General features: G+C 40.6%; 1 protein-coding gene and 1 long non-coding RNA gene across 8 annotated transcripts in view; one reads left to right on the top strand and one right to left on the bottom strand.

Moving 5' to 3' along the window:
* The window catches only part of LOC131485143 (uncharacterized), a 54,826-nt gene extending 35,564 nt beyond the window's left edge, over window positions 1–19,262 (bottom strand). For 2 of the 4 annotated variants that reach the window (XR_009248656.1, XR_009248659.1), the window contains exons 1-2: window positions 19,164–19,262; window positions 7,653–7,707 (exon numbers count right to left, since the gene is read on the bottom strand). This is a non-coding gene — a long non-coding RNA (uncharacterized LOC131485143). Of the gene's footprint in view, window positions 1–3,816; window positions 4,325–7,652; window positions 7,708–19,163 lie in introns of those variants that run through there. The other 2 variants (XR_009248658.1, XR_009248657.1) reach the window with 2 other exon arrangements.
* SOCS5 (suppressor of cytokine signaling 5) overlaps window positions 1–25,707 on the top strand; it is a 129,424-nt gene that overhangs the window by 44,036 nt on the left and 59,681 nt on the right. The window contains exons 1-2 of one of the 4 annotated variants that reach the window (XM_058684198.1): window positions 19,287–19,388; window positions 19,573–19,725. The exons of 1 other annotated variant lie outside the window; for it this stretch is intronic. The gene's annotated coding sequence lies outside the window, so the exon portion shown is untranslated. Of the gene's footprint in view, window positions 1–19,275; window positions 19,389–19,572; window positions 19,726–20,562; window positions 20,583–25,707 lie in introns of those variants that run through there. 2 more of the 4 variants (XM_058684199.1, XM_058684202.1) reach the window with 2 other exon arrangements.

Genomic DNA, 25,707 nt, shown 5'->3' with positions numbered 1-25,707 from the left:
TCAGAGTGGGGGGCAGTTGTGATCATAGCGCACATGGAGGGCTTACGACGTGGCTGACAGTCTGTTTCTTGATCTGGGTGATGGTTAAAAGGGTGCTTGTCTTATAACAATCCATTAAGCTCTGTAACTGGTTTGGTTTGGTTTTCTGTATTTGTATTTTATTTTATAATAAAAAACCTTTCAAAAAATTAAATGCACACATTCTTTGGCCTAGTAATTCCGCTGTTAGGCGTTTGTCTTTAAGATAACCTCACCAAATGGGGCTCCTGTGTGGCTCAGTCGGTTAAGTTTCTGACTTCGGCTCGTGGGTTTGAGCCCCACGTCCGGCTCTGTGCTGACAGCTCAGAGCCTGGAGCCTGCTTTGGATTCTGTGTCTCCCTCACTCTCTGCCCCTCCCCTGCTCATGCTCTGTCTCTCTCTGTCTCAAAAATAAATAAACACTAAGAAAAAAATTTAAGATAAACTCATCAAAATATGCAAAGATATCTGTATAGATGTGTCCACTGCAGCACTGTTTTTAATAGCGAAAACATTGGAGTGGTGGTGGTGGAAAGGAGTATCGATAGGTGGGGACTAATTGAATAAATTATGGCACATCCCTACAGTGGAATATTATGTAGCCAATAAAAATTAAGATAGGTCTGTATGGGTTCCCAGGCATATCATTAAGTGAAAAAAAGGGAAGGTGTAGAACAGTATTATGATGAAACCATATGTATAAACACACACACACACACACACACACACACACACACACACTATATTTGCATTGAAAATACTTGTAATCATATCTAAGAAACAGTTAAATGCCTTACCTTTGAAGTTGAGGTGGGACTGGGGATGGAATCAAAGGGTGAGAATTTACTCACCATTTTATATGCTTTTATACTTTTTAAAATGATGTGTATATTTTATTTTCATGATTTTTTTTTTAAACCTAGTTTAAGTTTTTTTCATTGTGGTCCTTTACAGTCCTCTCAAAGAATGAGTAATAGGCCACAGAAAGGAAGATGTGTTAAAGGAGAAAAGGCCACATTCTCCCTTTAGGAGAAAATGGAGTTGGCTTTTTTTTCAGTAGACTCTCTGAATTGTTAACAAAGATGGCCACCAATGGGGGCTGCTTTTGGAAATCCCAAGTGATAAAAATCTCTTCCCTCCACTCTTGGGTACAAATGCAAGTTTGTTTTTTTGTTTTTTTTTTTGTTTTGTTTTGTTTTGTTTTGTTTTGTTTTTGAGAAAGAGAGAGAAAGAGAGCATGAACGGGGTAGGGGCAGAGAGAGAGAAAGAGAATCTTAAGCAGGCTCCCTGCTGATACAGAGCCTGATACAGGGCCTGATCTCACCACCTTGAAAACATGACCTGAGCTGAAATCAAGAGTTAGACGCTAAGCCAACTGAGCCATCCAGGTGCCCTGAAATGCAAGTATTTCTAATGCTCAATTTCTAAAGGAGTGAAATCAAGTGGCTGGCATATCATAACAATCCAGTAAGTTTAAGCCTTTCATTTAACAACTATTTGTTAAGCTCTATGGTACACACTGGGAATACAATAGAGAACAAGACAGATAAAATCTCTGCCCTTATAGTGCTTACATCCCAATGAAATGTGTGAAAGAATATTTCCTTCATTTATTCAAACAGTTTGCCTATTGGCTAAGATGATCTGGGCTACGCATTGCCATATAAATGATGTAAACAAATAAAGCCATTTGCTGGTCAATAAAAGAGACAATGGAAATAAAGATTTCTGGAGCATTTTTGTCCAAAGAAAGTATTTTTGGTCTTGAAGATGACAGCCTATTATTTCTATGCTATAAAACTCAGGGAAGAATAAAATAAGTTGAAGTACGTGGCAGCTCTTAAGATGGCTCCCAATGATACTACTTCCTGTTTTTCACGCCCTTAGTTTTTTATGTTTACTTATTTATTTTGAGAGAGAGTGAGTGAGAGAGCATGGGGGAGGGGCAGTGAGATAGGCAGAGAGAATCCCAACCAGGCTCTGCACTGTGGAGCCCTACGTGGGTATTGAACTCAAGAACCATGAGATCATGACCTGAGTCGAAGTCAAGAGATAGATGCTTAACCAACTAAGCCACCCAGGTGCCCCGCACACCCTTATTTAATCCCCTGCCCTTGAGTGTGAACTAGTCTTAGTGACTTGATTCTAATAAATAAAATACTGCAAAAGTCAGTACTAAGATTAGATTACAAAAGACTAACTTCCATCTTGTACATTCTCTTGGCATTCTGTCACGCACTGGCTCTGAGGGAAGCCAACTGCAATGTGTTGGGAGCTGTGGAGAGGCTCACGTGGCACAAGGCACCAAACTGACAGTATTTGGCTAATATACAGTGAGGAGCCGAGGTCCTCACTCCCACTGCACTGAGTGAGCTGGGAGACGGATCTTCAGCCCTGCTGGTGGATGCTTTGATTGCAGTCTTGTAAAAGACAGACCCTCAGCAGGAGAACCCAGCTAAGCTGCGTGGGGCTGGATCCCTCACAGAAAGAACCTGTGCGATAACAATGTTGCTGTTTTGAGTTCTAAGTTTTGAGATATTAGTTACATGACAATAAGTAACTAATACGGTTGACTAAGCCCCATTTCCCTTTGTAAGTGGACCACATGAGGCAAGACAGTTGCCTTTGAGAGCACTGTCTGTCACATAGGGTGGACAGAGTCATGCCACGATGGTTTTTAGCGAATGCACACCACTGTGCCACTTTGCTTCGTCTCAGCTCCTCTCCAGGGAGCTGACCTTGTCTCTGAAGGCTCTTCTTGCAAAATGGCTTTTGTTACACATTTATTTTTGTTATCTGTTCTGGAAATGAATTTTTTCAGCTTCGTATTTTATTTTGAAACTGCAATTTGCAAGTAATTTAGTTAAGAATCATCCCAGACTCCAATTTATTACTTTATACACTTATTTTCTGTACCCCTCTGCTTTTCTCCACTGTCTGCATTCTTCTACCTTTCTTTAGAGCTTTTGTTAATTCTTCCAGCTTTTGGTTGAAGCATAAGAATCCACTTGAGTAAGACCTCATATTGCTCCTATATTGCAACATCCTTTTCTTTTCTTTCTTGGCTGGAACTACATTTCTTATTTTATAGTCATTGCTCTGAAAGCTGGTGCATGACTTCCTTTTATTTCTTATTTAATTAAGAAAGAACGAATAAATTCTACTTTTAGAGATAGACCACATGACTACTTTTAGTAGTTTCTATTGGGAGAAGAATAGTTGAGTTATGGTTTCTAGAATTTTCAGAATACTTAGTTCTTTGAACAACATAGGTAATTCAGATTTAGGAGGTCTTAACTTAGAGGGAGGCTTCCTCCCCTCACCCTCCGAGAATGTTGATTCCTTGGATATATGAGAGGATTTACAAAGATAAGAGGAAAGGGAACATTTGGGGTACCATTTTACTTTGTTTTCCAAGTTCTGAGAAAGACTATTAGGCATGAAATATGAAGAGACCCAAAGATTATTTTGACTGAATCAAGAATATAGACTCTCTAAATTACAAACCATCGTTATCATCATAACAAAACAAACAGAAAATACATTTTCTCCTCCTAAAATATTTAAAGAGAAAAGCAAGCCATAGCAGAAAGAACATGGCAATTTATGGCTGCTACCAAGAAAAACACACATGAGATCACGTCCAATAAGTGCTTTCAGAGATCCCAAAAGTTGGCAGCTTGTTCTGGAAGGTTTTCACTTGCACTAATATTTTGCCCCTTTCTAATTATGGCACAGTCCTGAAGCAATAAATGTACTTTTCACCAAACAGCAGTAGTAACAACAAAGACAATTGCATAAAAGACCTTTCAATGTTTATTTTGTTCTGTTTTGTTTGTTTTGTTAGCAACTTCAAAAAGGCACATAGCCCCCAGAGAATCCTACTGGAGACCTGGTCTTCTAGCTACGTGGTGTTACTTGGAGCTGCTCCTCAGGGCAACACAGACGTCAGATATGTATACTTGGGGATGAAAGACACTCCTTTCCAGCTTTAGAGAAAACATGCAGGGATCTGGGAGGAGGCACATGCTGTTTTTCAAGGTGCCGCCAGCCATTCTCAAGCACCCCAAATGAGAAAACATGGAGACCAGAAAGGGCTGGTGTGGAAAAGGGAATGATAAGCAGGGCTGGCAAAAGTAAACCCTCCGTGAATTCAGCCCCAAGAAAGTGGATTCCCTATGGTGTAGAAGAGTTGTTAATACTTAGCTTTAATAGATAATAAACTAATGGTCACCTTACCTTACCACTGATGATTCCCTAGAGTCTTGAGAATATGATAATTCAATTTAAACTTGGTGCATCTGTGCTGTAGGGCAGACAGGAAATCCACCTCAGGTCAGTGAGAAGTATCTTTCATGCACACACTGAGGGCTCTGGCAGGGACCAGGCATCTTTAGAAGCAAGAATATCTGGTGGCCCTTACCCCCACATGGGTAAGTCCCAAAATGCATTTCTAGAAAAGGAGGGCTCTTCGGCAAAGACACAGCCTCCCCGAGGGACACATAGTGAGGGGACTGCCCCTCACATAGGGCAACATCCTTGCTGCTTCTGGGAGAACAGATCTTTTTAGTCTGGAAAATACAACTTTCCTCAAACCCTACTCTCCTCATGGGTTTATCTGGAACTAAAGCTTATAAGTCCAACCCCCAAGTCTCTCCTGAGGTAAAGGCATGTAAGCCAGCCATAATGGGAGAGAGAAAAGGAAAAATACAGAGACAGAACATAAATCAACATCTCTCAAAAGTTTCTCTCACCAAATTCCTTTCATCTTAGTGTCTATTTTGGAGTCAAGGAAACCGAGACATGGGCATCATGACTGACAGCCTACAACCAGTTACCGACAGAGCTGGCTCCTTCTGCTGTAGCCCGTGCCTCTTTGCTTTTCTAATTTCCAATTTCTCTTCTATTTGAAATTGCCCTTGCTAATTGGCACTTTGAGTTTCTGCACCTAGAGTCTTAGACATATTTGGAAACTTCTTTTAAACATGTTGATCCACTCAGGGTTGAATTATTTGTGACAGCAAGAATAACTCCACCCTGGGGCATTATCCAGCAGGATGAGGGATTCAGAGATAAATCATGCAGTGTTCCATTCTTTCTGGCTCTTGATGTTTTCACACAGGAGAAATTTGCTTTTGTTTCCTGGGAGTGCGCAGGCCTCAAAAGACCAGCGTAAGGGTGTCTGTGGAGGGAGGAAGTCAAAAATTCCACAGACACCCTTAGGATGACCTTAGGGAACCTGATTCCTCTTAGGGCAATGATGTATGTGGAGCGGGTGACTTGGGAGGGGCAGGTTAATGAGTTATTTTTATGTACTTAAATCTTAGGTCCTTGGCATCAGCTGGCAAGGCCATATCCTCCCACCGTCTCTGAAAGTCACTGTTCAACTGCATCTAGGCAAGGAGGAGAGGAGAGAGTGCTATTGTATGTAATTTTAAGAGTCATCATCACTGTATCAATGTGCAGATGACATGTTCCAGTGGGCAGTGCGGGAGTGAGCAAGATTGTCCAGCTGTCTCATATGATACAGGCATGGTCTAATACTTCCTCATGTTCTTTCTTCTAATAATGAACTGCAGAGAACAAGATGTACTGTTGTGCTTTATAATTCAGACAGACAATACAGGTATTGGCTAACGTGGTTTGACACGATCAGCTGCCTTTTTTTTTTTAGGCCAATCTGGCAGGAAAGCATTAGACTATTGTGGGAGTTGTACTGGCCCTTCCAACAGTCCGTTAATCAGCAGCAAGATAGCCAAGGGACCACGTTACTTCTCTGTAGCACAAAAAGGTTGTGGTTGTGAGTGGGCTGAGTGGGAACAAAGTTATATCATTCCAGTTCTAATTGATTAATGCTGAAGTCACTGCTAAATAATGATTACCAGCCCCAGGCCCCACAAATCATTCAGGGGATGAAGGAGGACTAAGTTAAAGAAACTTGGGCCAGTGAACACGGATTTTTCTTGCAGGGGTGGGGGTGGGGAGGGGCAGAGGTGTGGAGACGAGGAAGTAGGAAAAAACTGGATCTGACTGAATAAACAAAAAGAACTGCAGTTGGGTTTCTCGTGGTCCCTCGGGCACTTCCCTTCCTCATGCTGTTGCCTTCTCTCCCTGCCTCTGCAATGCCATTTCTCCGCAGTCAGATTAACTCTGAGCACTACCATCACAAGTACGGTCTTCTAGCACCCTTGGGCCCCTCCCTCTAGACTCCCCTATCTAGCCAGATGGAGTTATTGCCAACTCCAATGATTTAACCCTCCCATCTCTAAGGCTTTCCTACCCAAATTCCGTAACTCCCCCCAATCCTCCCGATTACTCGTTTCCAGCAAAGTACATTGCATAGTGTTTCCCTTGTCCTTTTCTCCCTGTATCTCTTTTTCACAGCTCCCATGTCCAAGTATGCTCATGCATGGAAAGACAATATTCTTCTACTTAGGTTAGATGACCTTTTCAAAAATGTTTGGTGTATTTCCACTAATCCTGGACACAGAGTAGGTAGGATATTAGAGTTTTGGACAATATCAATTTTAAAGATTGCTTTTTTGTTTGTAGTTCTTTGAGACATATCCAAACAACTAACGGGGAGGAAAAATTTTAAGTTTTCAGTGAGCTTTGCTTGCTTTGGTGTCAGCAACCTCTCATGCTGTGTCTTGCCAGCTTTCCACTTGGTGGAAGGTGCTTCCTAAAGATGCACTTTTGTGAAGTCAGAACCAGCGCAGACTGAGCCAAATCCTGATTAAAATTCTTGCTGGCTTCTCCTTATGCCAGGATAGGCCTGTGTTTCCACTTGTGGGAAATATATCTGCCTGTCAATGTAAAAGAACACCAGTACCTTTTCGATATTACAAACTCACAGTGTTCCTCTTCAAGAATGCCGGCATTCATAATTTTTAAGCCTCAAACTTTCAAGAAATGGAAGCAACTGAATTTCTCTGCATTTTTAAGTAGAAATGGTAATATTACAGAGCTAGAAATTTCTATAAAATATGGATTGGCAACAACATTATTTACACTTTCAAAAATGGGTTCCTGCTAAATTTATGCCTGTGTATCAGTCACAAGCTATGTTTCTAATACATTCTTTTACTTGAACCTACTTTTTTTCTTATCCCAGAAATTCTGAATGATTGCTACGCTGCAGAAATTTACAGAAGTTTGAGATGAAATGAAATGTTTCAAAACTCAGGTAGACTTAAATTATAATGTATTACTGTGAAGAAAACACTCTCAGCTGCAACACCTCTTATAGGAGAAGTTTTTAGATTTTCTAGATATGACAAAGATTTATGAGGTATGATTTTGCAAGGAAACAAAGCATTTTGGCAGAAACTCTTTTTTTTTTTTTTGTAGGTAAAATAAGAAATCACAAGAGTAAGTACAAGAACGTCTGTGGAAATCATCTGTTAACTGAACAAACGAAATCCATTAAACTCTGGAAAACCAAATACGCATGTTTGTTATTTACTTTCTAGTATTAAGTTCTTTTTATTTTCCTACAGAGTTATGGAGTCTATTATTTTGGAAATGTGCTATTTTAACATGGGGTGTCAATAATGTGGTCCTAGTAATATGGTAGAGAGGGCACTGGATTAGATACCAGATGGCTTGGGTTTCCTTCTCATCCTGCTACTCACCAGGTTTGTGATTACAGCCATTTCTCCCCAATACTTTGGACCTTGATCTTCTCATCTGTTCAACAAAAATAAGAAACACCTGATCTCCTTGCCTCTTAACATCATTGTGAGGACCAAACAAGGTCCTAGTTGTTAAATCACTTTGAAACCGTAAAGTGGTATATACAATTCTACTCATTATCACCTCAGAATTCCTCTCAGATTATATTGCCTCAAATGCATTATTTAGGAAAAGTACAAACTTGAATGCCATATGGAGTCCTTGTTGACACTGCAGATGTTGGTTAATTTTAGATTCTAAAAGAACAAAAGAACAGAAGCACTAACCAAGCAAATTAGCCTCTCTTTAGCTTTTTCTTCGAAATCTCCTATTATACAAATACCAAACTAAAAATGGCAGGCTAAATATTATAGAAAATTACATCATTTGAACCATTGAAATTCTGTATATCCAAGCCCTTTTGCAGAACACAAATTATTCCCTCCAAAGCACATTGCCAATGAATTTAATGTTATAAGATAAATTACGGCTATTTCTTTGAGGACCAAGTAAAAGAATTTTAATCTTAAGCTTTAACGTTAAAAAACACAATGTCAGTGAAATGTATAAGTCAGAGAAGAGTCACAGAAAGATATGAAATCCATTTTAGTAGTTGTAGTCTCTCTCAAACTAATCGAAAACTAAACTAAGCTCAGCCAGCCTTGGGCTCTGATTTTGAAGACCACATTTACAAGTGGGAATTTCTCTGTAGAACAGGTGTGACAGACGTGCACATGACAACTGCTTTCACAGCTCCATTTGTTTGGGAAGACCTGTCCTCATGGGCCTCGTGTGTACCATCTGTAAGACATCTCTTTGCACCTTGTCAAATCCGATGTCCTCCTTACACATGCAGAAGCAAGAGGTGTCTTCATAAATTGTATACGGATGGCATCTGTCATTCTTTTTGTTTGCATACAATCAACTAACAAAAAAATATTTTGGAACAAGCTGAACATTTTGTGTTGTGAAATCTCACTTATTTAGTTATTTTTATGTATTACATATAAATATATATGTATTTATTATGGAAGCAATGAAACAAAAAATGTTTCCTATCAGAACATATCCATTAGATTACCTGAAGCAATTGAAAAATGGTCCTGTGACTATTCTGAGCCTAGATTTTTTTTAATTGAAGTATAGTTGATGCACAATGTTATATTAGTTTCAGGTGTGCAACACAGTGATTTGACAAGTTTATACATTATGCTGTGCTCCCCACAAGTGTAGCTACCATCTGTCACCATACACCGCTATTACTATACATTGACTACATTCCCTATGCTGAGTCTAGGTTTTCAATAACATTTTTCCAGAAAACTGCTCACTGAGTTTTAGCACCTCAAGATACTGACAGAATATCAGTCTAATCAGAAATAATTTTCAAACAGAGACCATAAATGTTTTACCTATAAAATGCATGTTCCTCTAAAAGAGGCAAAATGTTTCAAACTATATTCTAATAATTTGGCCAATACTATGTGATATGACATTTCAAAGTGTGCTGTGATGTGGACTGGAAATATTAAAAGCAAATCCAAAGAGTAGATTTTATAACGCTGCTTATTATGGATACAGTCTAGGCTGATTATTTTAGTATTAAGTATACTATTAATCGCCTCCCTGTCCTGCCCATATGCTACCTCTTTTAGCACAGAAGGCCTAATAAGACAGGTGCAACTTGATTCCGTGTTACATAGTTTTCTCAAACTGGAACAAACATTAACCACCCCCCCCAAGTATTTTTCCCATGTGAAGAATTGGGATTACTGCAGATGATTATAGACCTGAACCAAAAATGGATTCAAACAACTTCATTCATTGCTGAAACTGAACTGAAATTGACCCCCCAAATAAATTGGCTTAATTCCCTATAAAAGCAGTATGAATCAGGTTGCCATCTGTTCCCTTCCTTCTTTAACTTCACCAGTGGGCTGGGTTTAAGTACAGAACTGGAGGAGTCCTTGGGGGAAGGGGAGGAGGACTCTGGCTTGGTATTTAGAAGGGTATGCTGCAACGGTAGAGTCACTCCAAGTGCGAGATTCTCAGGAATCTGAGAATTAGCTGGGGAAATCATGTAATCTGTCAAACCATGGAAACAACAGGAGTTTAATTTGCCTAATTTTGTTAGAAGATATTGCATCAACTAAAAATCCTTTGCATGCCAAAGATGAAAAATGTAATCCAAACTAACTTAATTTAAAAGGTAAATTTATTGGTTCACGTAACTGAATAATTTAGAGGTTCTGGTTCAGGTGAAGCTTGCTCTAAGGTTCAAACAGGGTGACCTAGGACTTCATTTCTCTCTCTCTCCATTTCTCAATTCAGCATATTCAATATTGGCTTCATTCTTGGGCAAGGTGTCTCTTCATGTAGCCAATATGGATGCAAGCCACTCCATGGAGTACTTGCCTCTAGGTTCAAATTCAGAACCAACTTTCTAGTAAGTCTAGAATGGATTACTGTGGTCAGAGGAATAGGATATACTAGATGACCTAGACTAAGGTCATATGTTACACTTCTGAAGCAGGAGGGTGGAGACATCATTCTTTTCCCCAAGCCCAGGGACTAAGAGTAAGGGAAGACCATAGTCCCCAGAACAAAATGAGAGGGTGGTTAGTTGAATGGATGTTCTGTACAGATACTCAGGGATCAGATGCACAAATAATGTCAGCAAGTATTATTTTTCACTTAAGAAGGAATTCTGCTGATACAAAAGGAACAAAGATATGAATGAGATTTACTATTATTTAGAGATGATACAATTGTCTACCTGGAAAACTCAACGCCAACCAAAATCCAAACAGAAGTTTTTAAAAGTTGACAACTGTCATAACTTTCTTATGGAAGAATAAATGTGAAGAGAAGAAAAAAGAATGAGGAGGAGGAAAGGAAGAAGAAGAAGAGGCTACAGCAGTGGCAGGATGGGGAGGGAGGAATAGTTCTGATTACATCTAAAAGAGAGACCCCACGTCTTACCAGCTAAGGGGAAAAAGTAATGGCCAAAAGGAAGACTGTAGAATTTTTATGTGAGACATTTTAAAAATGTAAGATAATTTCAACTAGAGCTGGAGCTAGGTGCTCTTCACAGAGACTAGACAGTTCTACAATTTGTAGGTTTTGTCATTCCTAAGGGAAAGAGCTTTAGAGTTAAGAAAAGCTTTCTGGATGGCTATTTGCTGTAACTTGTCAACTTCATGGTTTATTTTTAACACTCTCTCTCATGCTATATTATACAAAAATAAAACACCTCCACATACATGGAACCAAACTAAAGAGAAGCACTACGTGGAAAAATAATTTTATTTTCTAATAATGATAGTAATACGGTAGTCTAATTTCTTCAGATATATATATGGGTTGTTGTTTTTTTTAAAGCCCACATCACTCGTGCATATTTCTGCATCTATATATGTTCTCCCAAAGATTTCAGGTAGATTAAGTGCCCTAGGATTTTTCCATCCTGGTCTCATATACCTGGAATATAATAAATAAGAAAAAAGTCTTGCGGGGGGTGGGGGTATTATAAAAACAGCATACTTACTTTAGATGGCTTAGTTATAAAGCACATTTACCAAAGCCTATATGTTTCACCAAGACCTTAAACATATTTTCCAAAAGCAACTATGGAAAAATGAAGAATTACTAAGAGAAATGAAAAGAGATGGTAGGGGAGCCTGGGTGGCTCAGTCAGTTAAGCGTCCAACATCAGCTCAGGTCATGATCTCATGGTTCATGAGTTCGAGACTGTATCAGGATCTGTGCTTTCAGCTCAGACCCTGGAGCCTGCTTCAGATTCTGTCTCCCTCTCTTTCTGCCCCTCCCTGCTCGCTCTCTCTCTCTCTCTCTCTCTCTCTGTCACAAAAATAAAGATTAATTTAAAAAGAAAAGAAAAGAAAAAGATGCCAATAAAAAATGGCCAAGGAGTATTTGGCCCTAAAGCTGGGATAGCACTAAATGCTGGTTGAAGCAGGGTACATCTTGCAAGTTCTCAACTCCAAACCTATCATCCCCATCTGAGACCTCATTCTACAGATGCTTCTGTGTGTTGAATTAAGAAAATTCACCTGGGTGGCCCAGTCAGTTAAGCATCTGACTTCAGCTCAAGTCATGATCTCACAGTTTGTGTGTTCGAACCCCACATGGGGCTCTGTGCTGACAGCCTAGAGTCTGGAGCCTGCTTTGGATTCTGGGTCTCCATCTTTCTCTCTGCCCCTCCCTTGCTCGCACTCTCTGTCTCAAAAATAAACATTAAAAATTTAAGAAAACTCAAGCATTTTCTAGAGCTTGCAATTCACTAACTGGAGCACAATCCAACCAAATTTTAGTCTTTTTTCTTCTTTTTTAAAATATCATGCCAACTATTGTTGGTTGTAGGAGAGGCCAATTAAATATTTTTTAAATTCCTTATTGGGAAAAATACAAAGATACAATTTACAGGCTGAAGAATGAGGAACTACTCTTGATGGAATGTGAGAATTAATGCCTGGAAAGCTGAGGTTCTAATTTGGCAACCCAGTCACACTATCTCAGAACATTCTTTTAGAACATTTTATTAAAGTATTTGTAAGACTCCTGAGGATTTATCCTAAGGCTATACCTGTAGACATATGTGCTGGGTTATCCATTATAGCACTGTTTGTAATATATAGCAAAGATTGGGCACAGCCCAAGGATTCATCAATAGGGGAATAGTTAAATCAACTATGACAGATCTTGCAGTGTAATGCCATGCAGCTGTTTAAAAGAATGAGGAAGCTCTCCTAGTACTGATAGGAACGATCTCCAAGATACATTGTTAGAGGGAAAAACAAGATCCAGATCAGAGGATAAAGTAGGCCACCTCTTGTGTAAGAAGCAGGAAGAGAAGAAATGTAAGAATTGCTTGTATCTGCATGAAGAAACACTAGAAGGATACGTAGAAAAATCAGGATAGTCATCTGTACCTACCAGGGTGGGTGGGGGTAGCGAACTGGGGGCACGCAGGAAAAGAGAAGACTATTCATTACATACCTTCTTCTTTGGATTTTTGAAATGTGAATGTGTCAGTTGGTCAAACAGAAGTTATTAAATAAATACCAAAATGAAAACAAGCTTGAGAAAAGTCATTCGGGAGTCATACAGTCATTTCATAAAAGCTGCAGTTGCAATTAAAATCAAAACAAAACCAAACAAAACATCCTGAATCTATCCTCAACCAAGGGCATACTGTTGGTAGGTTTGAGTAGGGGGCTGCACAGCAGAAGCCTAGACCGTATGGACTCTCATACTTGTTAGCTAAACATCTTGCCTCTCGGCCCAATCTTTAGCATCCTTACTCTTCTTCTGTATCTCTTTCCTCTCCTCTTAAAAGAAGTTACAAATCAGAGATCCTGGAAGATGCTGTGGACAGCTATTATACTTCATTCATAAAGAGCTCAGCTAAACTGGAGTGAGGATTACTGCACATACTCACAAGTGTTGAGAAAGTCCCCTGGTAATTTTCCCAAGAAGACAGGACTCCTGGCTCACTTGGCTAGACTGGGCTAGGGCAGTCCTTGATGCTTTCATAACCTCTCCATGGCTCTGTAATTGTGCTTAAAACCTCCTACAGAAGTCCTCCTGGGGTGGGAGGCAGTCCTCTCCACGAGACTGTGAGCTTTTTGAGGCCAAGGACTTTGTCTTATTCACTGAGCTTTGTATTCTCAGAGCCTAGCAAGGAGTCTCCACAGGTGCCCTGTGGACTCAGTAAACTGAGCTTTCATCCACCTAATGGCTTGGCTTAGATTATACTCCTGAACCATCTTTAATGTTTTTCCCCCAATTGGTGTCATTAAATCCATCAGTAAGACTTGTCAGTCCTACTGCCAAGCATACTCCCAAACCTACTACTCTTTACCATCCTTAGCACTACCACCCTAATCCAGACCACCAACAACTCTGCTCTGGACTAAAACAATTTGTCTACCTTCTAATCTGCTCTCCTACCACCCCCAGAATGTATTCTCCATTCACAGTTAGGGTTATCTTTTAAAAACTAAATCACATCACATCACACTCCTACTTACAATCCTTCAGTGGTGTCCTATCACAATTAGAATAAAAATTTAACTCTTTACCTGACCTTCCAAGCCCTACATGATCCCGCCCCTGTCTGCTTCTTTGACTTAGCCTCCTACCACTGCCCCTCACTTCCTCTACTCCACACAGTCCGCCTTTTATCCTTTCATCTACTTTGCTCCTGCCTCAGGGCCTCTGTCTGTGCTCTTCCCTTCACCTGGAAGGCTATTTCCCCTTCTTTTTGTATGGCTGCCTCCTTGTCATCACTGATACTCTACAACACTTTCTCAGAGAGGCCTTCTCTGACCATTCCAGTTACATCAGCTGCACCCTCAATGCTCTTCTATTTGTGGCACCTTTAACTGTATAGATTAACATCTTACTTGTTGGTTTGTGCTTATTGTCCCCACTATAATGTAAGTTCTGTGAAGTTTCTTATTTTCCACCTATAACAAGGGCTTAGAACAGGGTTGGGCACATAATGGCTCTTAAAAGTTTCTGTTAAATAAATGAAGGCATTTAACATTAATCGTGGATACAATATTTATTTCATTTCCTTAGAGACCTTTTAATGAGCTTTTATTTAATTGAAAAAGCAATGAACAATTATAAAAAGAAATAAGGATGTCCTGATTGGCTTTGGAAGAAACACTGTAGACAGTAGAATTGATAGTTAATTGAGAGAATATGATCCTACCAAAAATGATAAATTATCATAAACCAATCTAGGCAACGAGAAGGCCATGCACTGTGTCAGGTGGATGAGCAGATGTTGGTTTGGTACTCAAGAAGTACAAAACCCATGAGAAGATACAGCTTTGTAATTTTAATATCTATTATCTGATTACTGCAAATCGTGTTCACATTTATGATGATTTGATCACAAGAGTCCTATGAAGTAGGATATTATTCTAGTTGTTATTACCATTTCACAGATAAAATCATTGAGGTTCAGAGAAGTTATGTCATTTGCTTTGCATAACACAGCAAGCAATGAATGAGATTTTTAAGTCAGACTCAGATCTTCTGACTCAGCTCTCTTCTATTTCACCACTCGGTCTATTCAGTGTGATAAATACATGTGCAACATGGTATGGGAGGTCAAGTGTAAAAGAGAGAGACTATTTTTATCTGGAGCTGTCTGGGAAGGTTTCATGAAGAAAAGTCATATAAATGGGGCTATGAAAGGTAAGCAGGAGTTTTCAGGTGGAGGACGAGGCACGTTTCAGAATCATATCTGATGAAAAGCACAGTGGAATGAAAATGTGGCAAAGAGCAGAGAAGTCCAGATGGGGAAGTTGGACCATATTGTTAAAGATTTTCAGTGCCATTTTTATGCAGTTAGGCAGTCCCTGAAAGCAAAGGATTGAAACAGTCAGATCTGGGTTTTCAAAACAAAATTAAAGTGGCAGATTGGTGGATGAATTGGAGCATGAACAAATAAGTTAGGAGTTTTTTGGTGATCGCGCAAGCAGGGTAAGTATCTGAATGAGGATACTGGAAATGCAAAGGACTGATTTAAAAATGTTTGTGTGAGTAAGACTCACTCCTGGGGAGGTGTAAGAGAGGGAGGAGTAAAGATTATTTTTAAAAATTTCTAGCTTATGTGACTTGGTAGATGATTATCTCAACCAAATTGAAGAATACAGAAAAATGATTTCAGAAGGGAATTGGAGATGGGGTTTTCTTGTAGCAAAAATAAGCACTGTCTGCTTTATCTTTCAGTCATGTTTGGTTTGAGGTGCTTGTTTGCAACATCCAGGTAGATATGTCAAAGGTAGCTAAAAATATGGGCCTAGACTTAAAAAGCAAGATTGAAGCTGGAGATCTAAACTTTAGAGTCATCAAAATGCAAACTGTATTAAAATCCCTATGGAAAAGGGGCAAGAAAGAACTTCTAGGGATGATGGAAATGTTCTATTTCACGATTATGGTAGTGGTTACAAGGGCATACAGGTCTCAAAGATTTTATTGAAATCTTCGATCCCTTAAAAAAAAAAAAAAACAGCGCTAAATATAAAGGCAAACTGCCTTGTACAACACACTGGCTGTTCCAGAAGCCAGTACTAGATATGCCAACTTATCGGCCATTTCGGAGTTCTCCATTCAAATCCATATTCCCTACCTAAAATACCCTCCTCTCTCATCAGCCCACCCTTGTACGACCGGGGTTGACTTCCGTATTTGGAGTAGCTGAGACAATAAAAGTACTTGAAGAATACAATATGACATTGCTGAACAAGAAATCTCTCCTTATTGATTGATCTTAGACTTATGGCCAATTTGGCTTCTTCATTTGGCACCATTCCCTCAGCATCACTTCTGAATTGTCCTTAAAGTGCTCAACTTAAAATCTACTTTGTACAAAAAAAAAAAAAAAATTTTTTTTTTTTAATTTGGTAGAAAGAGGTGAAATCTGACACCTATATTCATCCACCAGTGTGGACACATCCACCATGAGTATAATCACCAAATCTGTATATTTCTGTTGGAATCACAGTTCTGTTATTTACTAAGTCTTTGATACCTTGATGAAAATGAGGATAACGAAACCCACTTTGCAGGGTGGAAGGAATTAAGTCAGAGAGCACATCTGAAAGTGCCCAGTTTGGTATTGAGTAGGTGCTCAACAGAAGGCAGATGTCTTGTTAAGCCTAACTATACTTTCTGAATTAGACCATATCATAAATTTTCTGAAAGTAGAAACAGTTTTCTGCTCTTTATATCCCACCCTAATATATCTTCAGTAGACGTTGTGAGATAATGTTTAGGAAGCTAGCAGGTCAAGGATAAAGTTGTAAAAGATTTACACAATAAATCATAGATGAGACCATTCTGGGTAGATGGGGAAAAAAAGAAATTGATTCAGAGGTGGTGGCAAAGGTCCCTCACATTTCCTCTTTCCATTCATTTAAATTTTTATCTTGCCAAAAAGAGGGGACGGAAGGTCTCATCTTGACGAGTGGAGCTGCAAGACCGGTGCCAATACACCTGGTCTTGATTCATGCCAGCTGGGAGAGGAGCTTGGCTTCTCAGTGTTTTACTACTGTGGTTTCCTGGGCTGGGCAGCTGGGTGCCTAATAATGATAAAAACCATAATAATACTTCATAATTACGCACTGCCCTTTGCCAGAACTTGGATTTAATTACAATGACTATGACGGAACTGGCAACATCTCGCTCCCTGTTGGGGTGCAATACCCAAGGGCCTGGAAATACAAAGTGAAGTGGCAACTGCAACCTTCTCCTGCAGGGCCTATCCTGGCAATTTACCCAGAATGCTCTAGGTTTAAAGCTCATCATCAGAAACAAAGAGTACTTTTGAATTGTCCACATGTACTTGGCACTATCAAGTAAAATAGTGTTTATGAAGCAACTACTGCCACTCAAGGGGCACAGCATCATGGAAGCCCAGGCCCGGAAGGGACCAAAGGAGGTGATCTCATTCATCACCCCACCCTGCCGTGACATACCACTGCCAGTACACTCTAACAGCTAAGTTCACTGACCTTCCCATTCTGATTTGGGCTGGAGATGCTTTTGTGGCAACCTGACTCTGGTGTCCGGGAACTTCCCATTTAACACTCATTTTGTGAGCACCTATTCTGAGCCAACACACTGTGGAGGCATGAAGATGTATAAGGTATGATCCCTGCCCTCAAAGTAGCTTATCTTCTAGTTGAGGGGTTCATATTCAGGCAGCTATAATATAGAGGGAAGGCATGACAGATGAAGGGGAATGAAATTAAATTCCAGGTGAAAGTATCAGGGCCATTCCCTCTTCGAGAATAAAAAGGATAAGATACGGGGTGTGGGTGGGGAGGACTTGAGGTGAAGAGATACACAATAATTTAGGAAGTTCTTACAGGTTTCCCTATTGGTTTTTGTTGTTTATTTTGTTTTTTGTTTTTTATCTTTATAGCACTTATCACCCCCTGAATACTCTTGTTCATTTATTAGTTTACTCGTATACTGTTTGTCTCACCCCATTCGGGAACCTTGCACTTTGGTTCACCACTGTATCCTGAGTATCTCAAACAATGCCTGGAACATGGCAAAGTGCTCAGTAAATATTGGCCTAATGAATAAGTGACCCAGGTGAGGCAGTGGATTCCCTCTAGAAATAGAGGAAAGGGCATCCAGTAAATATAATCAACATGACAAAGTTAGAAAGGGTAGGGAGGGTATTTACAGCAGTGAGGGAGTAACATGGAGGATTACTCCCAGGTTCCTGGTTCTGGACTTGGGTGAGTGGTGATGACATTATCAAAGAAGATAAGGAGCCGAGGAGAAGCAGCAAATTTTGTGGACTTATGAGCATATCTGAGGTCTGAGTTGGACAGGTCATAATGAGGTTCAGGTGGAGATGTCCAAAAACACTTAGACAAACAGATCTGGACCTCATTAAAGGTACACTCAGCCATCAAAAATGGTTAGGTCATCTAGTGTGCAGTAGAATGACTTGGTACCTACTGAGGAGAGGACTGGGGATCAGCTCTTGGAACTCTCTTAAAGAGCCAACAGATAACAGATTTAGTAAGGTTAACAATCTGAGTGTTTAAGGTCTCAGGGAAACTGGGATGAGGGGTGCACTGGGGAGCAGAAAAAGCTTAAAGAGGGATGTACTTCGTAGAGTTTCCTACAATGGAGATCAAATAAGAATGAAAAAGTGACCCTTGAACTTGGCCGTATGGATGTCACGGATAGCCTTAAGAGGAGCACTTTCAAGTGGACTAGCAGGGAATTTAATTTAGCCTGTACTTGAAGCATGAATTGAACAGGGACTCATGGGCAAATTGTGTTTTGTTTTGTTTTTGTTTAAGTTCGGAGGCGTTTGAACATGATCATGGTTATGTTCAACAGAGAAGTGTTTAGTAAATTTGTGAATGACGACACGGTTTCTAAAACGCCAGATGTAGAGTCCTGCTGGCGTCACAATGCCTCAACTATGCTTCTACCCTTTCAGCCATTTCTAGGGCGGGGGCCCATCCATGTAAAGTGCAGGCAAAAAGTGGAGGGCCATCACCCCTCCACCAGTTCTGGGAGTCATGCTTGTGACAGAGGGGAGCAGGGATGGGACTACTTGAATCAAATGAAGTGCCCAGTTTTCCGTGGATCTTGGAATTTAGTAACTGGGTGGCTCCATGCTGGAGGAAGACAGGGAGACTCATTCACATTTTCCGACCCGGCACTCACGGCCTCCATTCATCATTTTTCCTTTCCTTTTCCCTAACAGAGTTTAAGCCAGGGACAAAGCTTTCTCCCCTCTCCCAACTCAGGTTGACCTTCCGCCCCCGAGCCCACCGATGGCCCTTCTCCGACCACGTGACTCTTCGCAGCCCCCGTGACTCGCCGCCTCCGACCCCTCCCCTCGGGCTGCAGCCCTCTTTACCCCGCCTCTCAAGCCCATGTGACCGCTTCTTTCCTACCTGACTGGCTCCTTCCTTTCCCCCGGGCCGGACCGGCCGCCTTCTCAGCTGCCCGACTCCAAAATGGCAGCCGCGCACAGCCCGCACCCGAACGGCTGGACCTCCCTGACTCCCGGGCCGCCCCCCTCTCGCTCCCTGCCTCCCTCCTTCGGCCTTCACCTACACGCCTCCGGATTGGCCGCTAGAAATCCCGCCCCTCCAGAGCCCCGCCTGCTATTGGTCACGGTAGGCTGCCCTTCAAAGAGGCGTGCCCCCGCCGCCCCCCGCCCCGGGAGGTATTTTCCATTCCGGTGGGGGTTGGGGGGAGGGGGGGAGGGGAAAAGGGTGAAGGGGGGAGGCGGCCAGGGAAGGGGGTGGGGGCCTGGCGGGGGCATCCGGCTGAGCTGGGGTCCCCGCGCTCCCTCCTGAGGAAGCGAGACTGCGCTCGAACAGGCAGTCGGAGGAGACGGGACGGGACTGGCGGGCGAGCAGGCGGACTCGCCCTCTCGGTTACTGCGCCGTCCGGGCCCGTCCGCCTGGCCGCAGGTGCCCCTGAATGAGGCCGCTCCGCGCGCCCCGACCGGTGAGTGTCCCCGCGGCCCGCGCCTGGCCCGGCCAGCCTCCGCTCCCCGGCCCCCGCGCCAGCGTTAGCGGCCGCCTGCCGGTTCCCCGGTGCCCGCGTCCGGCACAGTCCGCCTCCGGCCGGCGCCTCCACACCGGGGCAGAGGCAGCGCCGGCCCTCGGGCCGGGAGGAGGACGGCGGGCGGGGGACCGCGAGTCCGGGCCGCGAGCCCTGTGCAGACCGCGCCATGCGTAGTGGGGCTTGTGCTTAGTAGGCTCTCGAAGCATTTCTGAGGAATTGTTTTTCTGGTTGGAGGGATGTTGGGTGCCTAAGGGGAAGGGGGTCGTCCAGGGCTAGTTGGAGGGCGCTGGCGATCGGGGTCGTGAGAGGCCACAGAGACTGGGGGGGCAGTTACGCGCTCTGTGGGGAACGGGCCACCGGCTAAGTCACTTGGGCTCCAAGGCTCCGATCCGGGGGGTCTTCAAGGTCAACGAGAAGCGGTCCACTGGGAGATGAGAGAGAGAGCTGGGGAGCTTAGATGGGGGAAGTGACTGGAGCACCTCCGGGGGTTTAACCCGAGGTGGAAAGGGGTGCGCAGGCGGCTGCTGGAAGACCCTTCAACTACTTGGAACTCCTACGATTGTTTGGTGCTGAGATTTGGGCATTCAAATAGCTGAAGCGAACTGACTTTCTGGAGAGGCAGTTGCATTTACAGAAGGATGCTATGAAGCAGTTTAAGTACACATGTCGGTTTGTTTCCGAACTTTGAAAGGCTGGGGGATTGGATTCGTGAGGTGATTTTTGACATTTTACTTTGGCATTCCAACCAAGAGGAGGCTTGCTCCTGGAACTTGTCAGTTATCCTTCATGTACAAAATGTATGTATGTGTTTGTTGTTTTACCAGTTACTAGCTTTGCTGGAAATGCCTATAAGTGTACCTTGAAATTCTTGTAGCTGCCTGTACATCTGCTGAAAATCCTTTCTTCAGCTCTCTCATTCTATAGCGGTGGCTTACTTCTTCCTGACTTAACATTTAGAGTAGACTGTACTGTTAGAATTTGCTACTGACTTTATTCCAGAAGATAATATGGAATTTGCTACTGACTTTATTCCAGAAGATAATATTAAATAATTCAATTCACACGCTTTCTTTCCCTGGCTTTTAATTGTTTCTTTACAAGGTCATCTTTAAGTATTGTACTGGAAAGATACTGGTAAGCTAGCAGCTCTAGAAAGCAATACTGAAATCAGGTTGAGCTGACAGTTGGAATATTAATGTCAGATCCTTAGTTTAATTTTTATAACCTTGTATTTGCATGACACTCTTGAGAATGGGTAAGGAACACAGAAAATGCACACCAGGGTTAGGCAGTGGCAGTCCACAGAATCTACCTCTGGCACCCCTTTGAGGTTCTTCAGGTCACTGAGAAGAGGAAGCTAAGAATTGCATAGCTAGATCATGAATCTTTTAAATATTTTCTTAATCATATGTATGTTATCTTACTAATTCCTCACAATTTAAAAAAGGAAAGCTTTTTTTTTTTTTAGGAAGTACTTAAACATATTTGAGAAAATTTGTTGGTGATAACGTTGCCTGTAATGTAATTCATCAGAGAAAAATGTTCTGCAAAAAAGTATTCATATTTTCATTTGGCACCTTTTTAGTTCTTCAATAACTGATGGATAATTACAAATTTTCCCCCTATTGTCCTTGAATTTTACTATTTGTCCTTAGGGAGAATGTACTGGCACACCAAACAGTAGCCTAAAATATTGAAACCTAACACTTTTAGCATTATAATAGCTTCTACATTATTCACCTTGAGACTCATCTATGGGAAACTAGTGGTCGGGAAGGCTTTCCCTTATCACTTTAGTTGAGAATGGGCTGTTTTCTCTTTTTTGTAGAACTAAGGAAAAATAATGTTTAATGCCTGCAGTGTAATGATAATAACTAAGTAGAATGAGAATGGGAAGGTTGGAAAAAAGATATATGTACAGGAGTCACATTTCTTTTAGAGCTGGAAGAGTAGACCGTGGAGATGATTATTTTACAGATCAGGAAACCAAGGCCCAGAGCGGTGAAAGGGACTAGATGACTAGTTAGTGACAGAGCCCGGATGGGTGGGCAGGTCTCTGGACTCTCGTCCAAGGTTTTTCTATATTATCACATTCACGTTGTTTATTTCTAAAGAGTTGTAGTGCCAGCTATAAATGGTGTTTGGATTATTTGTGATGTTGTTCTCTGTTAAGGATGGGGAAGTTTGAGTTGACTACTTTTATACATGAAATGATGTAAAACTGGATGAGCTTTTATTGAAAAGTTTTAAACAATATGCTGCATTGTTAGTGGAAGTGCTGATATTTCTCTCTCGTTGGAAAGAGACAAACCGTCATTTCATCTAGATTAAAATATTAGATGGACTTCTTAGAGCAGGTTAGTGTTCTGTCATTTTTATTCTAAAAATAAATTGCTTACAAGATTTTCAGAATTCAAAAGGCTCCTGTGTCTTAAAAGTAAATTATATGAAAATTATTCTCAGGAAGTGTGGGGGTTATGTTAAAACGGATCTTAGTACCTTTAAAAATAAGAGCAGTAATAGAATTACATGATGATCATGAACACATAATTTCTATCATAGTTGTAATAGAGAAAGACTGGCTTTGTATCTCAGTCGCTTAATAACATTATGATCTCTGGCAAGTGATTTAACCACTGTGTACCTAGGTTTCCTCATCTGTAAAGTGAGGGTAGTAAAAGTACCTACCTCTTAGGATCGTGGTGAGGATTAAACGTCTTTCTTTCTAGGGCACCTGGGTGGCTCAGTCAGTTGAGCATTGGACTTTGGTTCAGGTCCTGATCTCACAGTTCGCGTTTTCAAGCCCCGCATGGGGGTCACTGCTATCAGTGCCAAGTCCACTTAGGATCCTCTGTCCCCACCTCTCTCTACCCCTCCCTTGCTCATGCTCTCTCTCTCAAAAATCAAAATAAATATTTAAAAAAATACACTAAAAAAAGTGTTGGGAGGCACACTGTAAGAGACTCTTCAATGCGGAGAACAAACTGAGGATTGATAGGGGCTGTGGGGTGGGGAAACTGGGTGATAGGCATTGAGGAGGGCCCTTCCTGGGATGAGCCCTGGGTGTTTTATGTAAGTGAGGAATCATGGGAATCTACTCTTGAAGCCAAGACTACACTGTGTGTTAGCTAAGTTGACAATAAATAAAAAGAAATAAAGTGCTAACAAGAAAAAAATAAAAATAAATAAATAAAAAGTGTTTCTTTCCTTAGCACACAGTAAAGGTACAAAGGGTACGGATAATAGACACCATTCTTTATGGTTCATTAGGTGTATACAGGCACTTGTATGCCCATTTGTTTCTTTGCTATTAATGAAGTCACTTTGAGACTACAAAAAATTCCTAGATTAATACATGATCACATAATTGTCTTAAGGGGCGCTTAGTGCAAATGATGCCCTCATGTTGGTTTTCTCCGTCTTCTGCTCGTCTTGGACCTTTAATTAGGTATGCATATCAAGTTGGAATGTGCATTTATCTAAATGTCATTTGGAGACCCTTGTTGCAGTGACATTATTCTAGAATCAACATGCCAATAACTGATTTGTAGGTATTCTAGTGAAAATGTAGTGAGTTCCAAAGGCTAACTGGGTAAGCTTAAGTGAGGAAATTTATAGGATTTGACAGATCCTATATTATTAATTGCAATATTATTAATTGCAATTGCTTTCGGTCAATGAAGCTGATGACTTCATTTATAATGCTGTTGGGTTTTAGTGATAAAATTTGTGTAATTCCAATTTTGTAGCATTTTGTTCTTTTTACTTTGCTGTAACCCTGGTCTAATTAGTGTCATGAACATGTGGTTTAGCAAATGTTTTTTAATATGACGGTGGTGGGCTTCTTCTGTCTGTTCTTTGGTTCTGCCCTGGCAGGTTCTTCTGTTGCTTTTATAGCAGCTTTTCTTCTGCTTATAGTCCCCTTAACTTTAGTTTTCATGCTTCTTTGCCTCCTGTCAGAAACATGTAAATTCCTCCTGTCTGTCGCACATGGGCTCACTTTTTTTATGCCTCTTTTTAAACATTAACTTCAATTATTTAAAAAAAATGTATATCACATAATGTTTTTAATTGCCCTTATTTGTAGAGTCTCGTTGAATTGAGTGCATTTTACAGTTTACAGATTAAAATCAGAAACAAGTGTAGCACAAAAGAATTTTTATTATGTTAGTAGTAGATTCATGCTATTTTGTTTCAGCTCTCAGGCATTCTGTTGGTACGTACTTCAGGTGATAAATACATGGGTCATCCCTTTAGTTGGAAGTAATGCATTACATGGAGCCATCAAAAGCTTCCAAGATCACATTTTGAGAGTGACCAGCTCCTACTAATCTTTTTTTGATTAACTATTAGATTATGCAATTAGAATTTATTGGATATTTTTGGAATCATGAAATGCTTTTAGGAATTTTGTAGAACTTAGACATGCAGATCTTTTCTTTAGATCTATTACATAATCTAATTATATGAACAAAATATTTATTTAAATGTGGTTTCAGAAGATATTAGAAATACCATGTTTTAATAAAATATAACCGATAGTTGCTCAATTTTTCATTAAGTTGCAGTTTTCTTTATATGTTTAAAAATAATTATGGCATTGTGAGTTGCCTATTATTCATATTTAAAATTCATGGACACAAGGACTGAATAGTTATGGACCACTCAAACTACTTTCTTAGCTTCAGTGTAGTTGTTAGAGAATGACTGAGGGAAAATATGAATCATTTGCTTTACTCAACTTAATAAATTTCTTTTTCTGAATTAGCCAAGTATCTTATTTTAGGGAGAAATGGCAAAAGGCTTTTGAATCTGGTTAGAGCAGAAGTAGTCTTGAAGGGTAAGTAGCAGGACTGTTGATTCATGTTAATGTTGGGTAAGTTTACATCTGAATTTAACTGAGAATTAGTTACCTGCCTTTATTGGACATGTAGGTGAAAAATTGTAAGGAATGACTTGAGAGAGACCATAATCGTAATGACAGTTATTGCTAAGTACGGTAGAGTAAGAATATATTTCTGTAGTTTCCCTAATGATAGTCCATAAGCATTTTACTTATGTGATGTTTAACACCAAAAGTAAATTTACCTTTGATGAGATGTCATACAATAATCTTTTATCAAAGCTGATAAGAAGAAGCAGTGAGGAAGATAATTTGAAAAAATATTTTTGAAATTGTGTGTCTGCTCTGGGATTGTCTTCAAATTATGACTTCCTTATTTTATTTGAATTCTCCTGTAACAGGAATAATATCCAGTCTTTCTATTCTGGGCAAGATTCTTCAGTTAGAGTGGTAATCAAGTATTGATATACTGTATTTCAAGCAATTAAAAAGGATAGATGCGTACTTAGATAATACATACACTCAAAATGGAACATGGAAGGTAGAATGGTGGAACAGAATTAATTTGGGAACTGAACTTCAAGCCTTCATGTAACCTTGAGATAGGGGAGTTAAGAATTGGAGGTTGGATAGAGAAAAATGTGGAGGAAAATGAGGATTTTATAGAAGTTTAGTCCTAACGTAGGTCCTGGGTTCTGCAGATTAGCATGTCTTTGTATTAGGAAAACTGGTGACATATCTCAAAGCTGGAGAATAAACTTATTAGACATTAAATAAAAACGTTGGGAGAAGTCCAGGTATTTTTTTAAGGGTTAAAATATGCATGTAGCCAAAGGGGAGCTTACTTATCTAATTATTTAGTCTTTGACTTTGGTTATTAACATGACAACAGTAGTCCAGCCTCATTGCCCTTCAAATGATCAGTGCTGGGACCAATTTTATTTAACATTTTAATAAATTATTTAAAAGACAGACTGGCAGTGCAAATTGCCAGATTTGCAGTTGACTCTGTGTGTGTTCCAGGTAGTTGAAAGCCAGGCAAACACGGAGAAGCTACAGGAACATCCTTTGATGAGTTT

The sequence above is a fragment of the Neofelis nebulosa genome, chromosome 9, assembly GCF_028018385.1.
Source record: "Neofelis nebulosa isolate mNeoNeb1 chromosome 9, mNeoNeb1.pri, whole genome shotgun sequence".
NCBI classification, from domain to species: Eukaryota; Metazoa; Chordata; class Mammalia; order Carnivora; family Felidae; genus Neofelis; species Neofelis nebulosa.
This window is presented reverse-complemented; position numbering and strand designations above follow the sequence as displayed.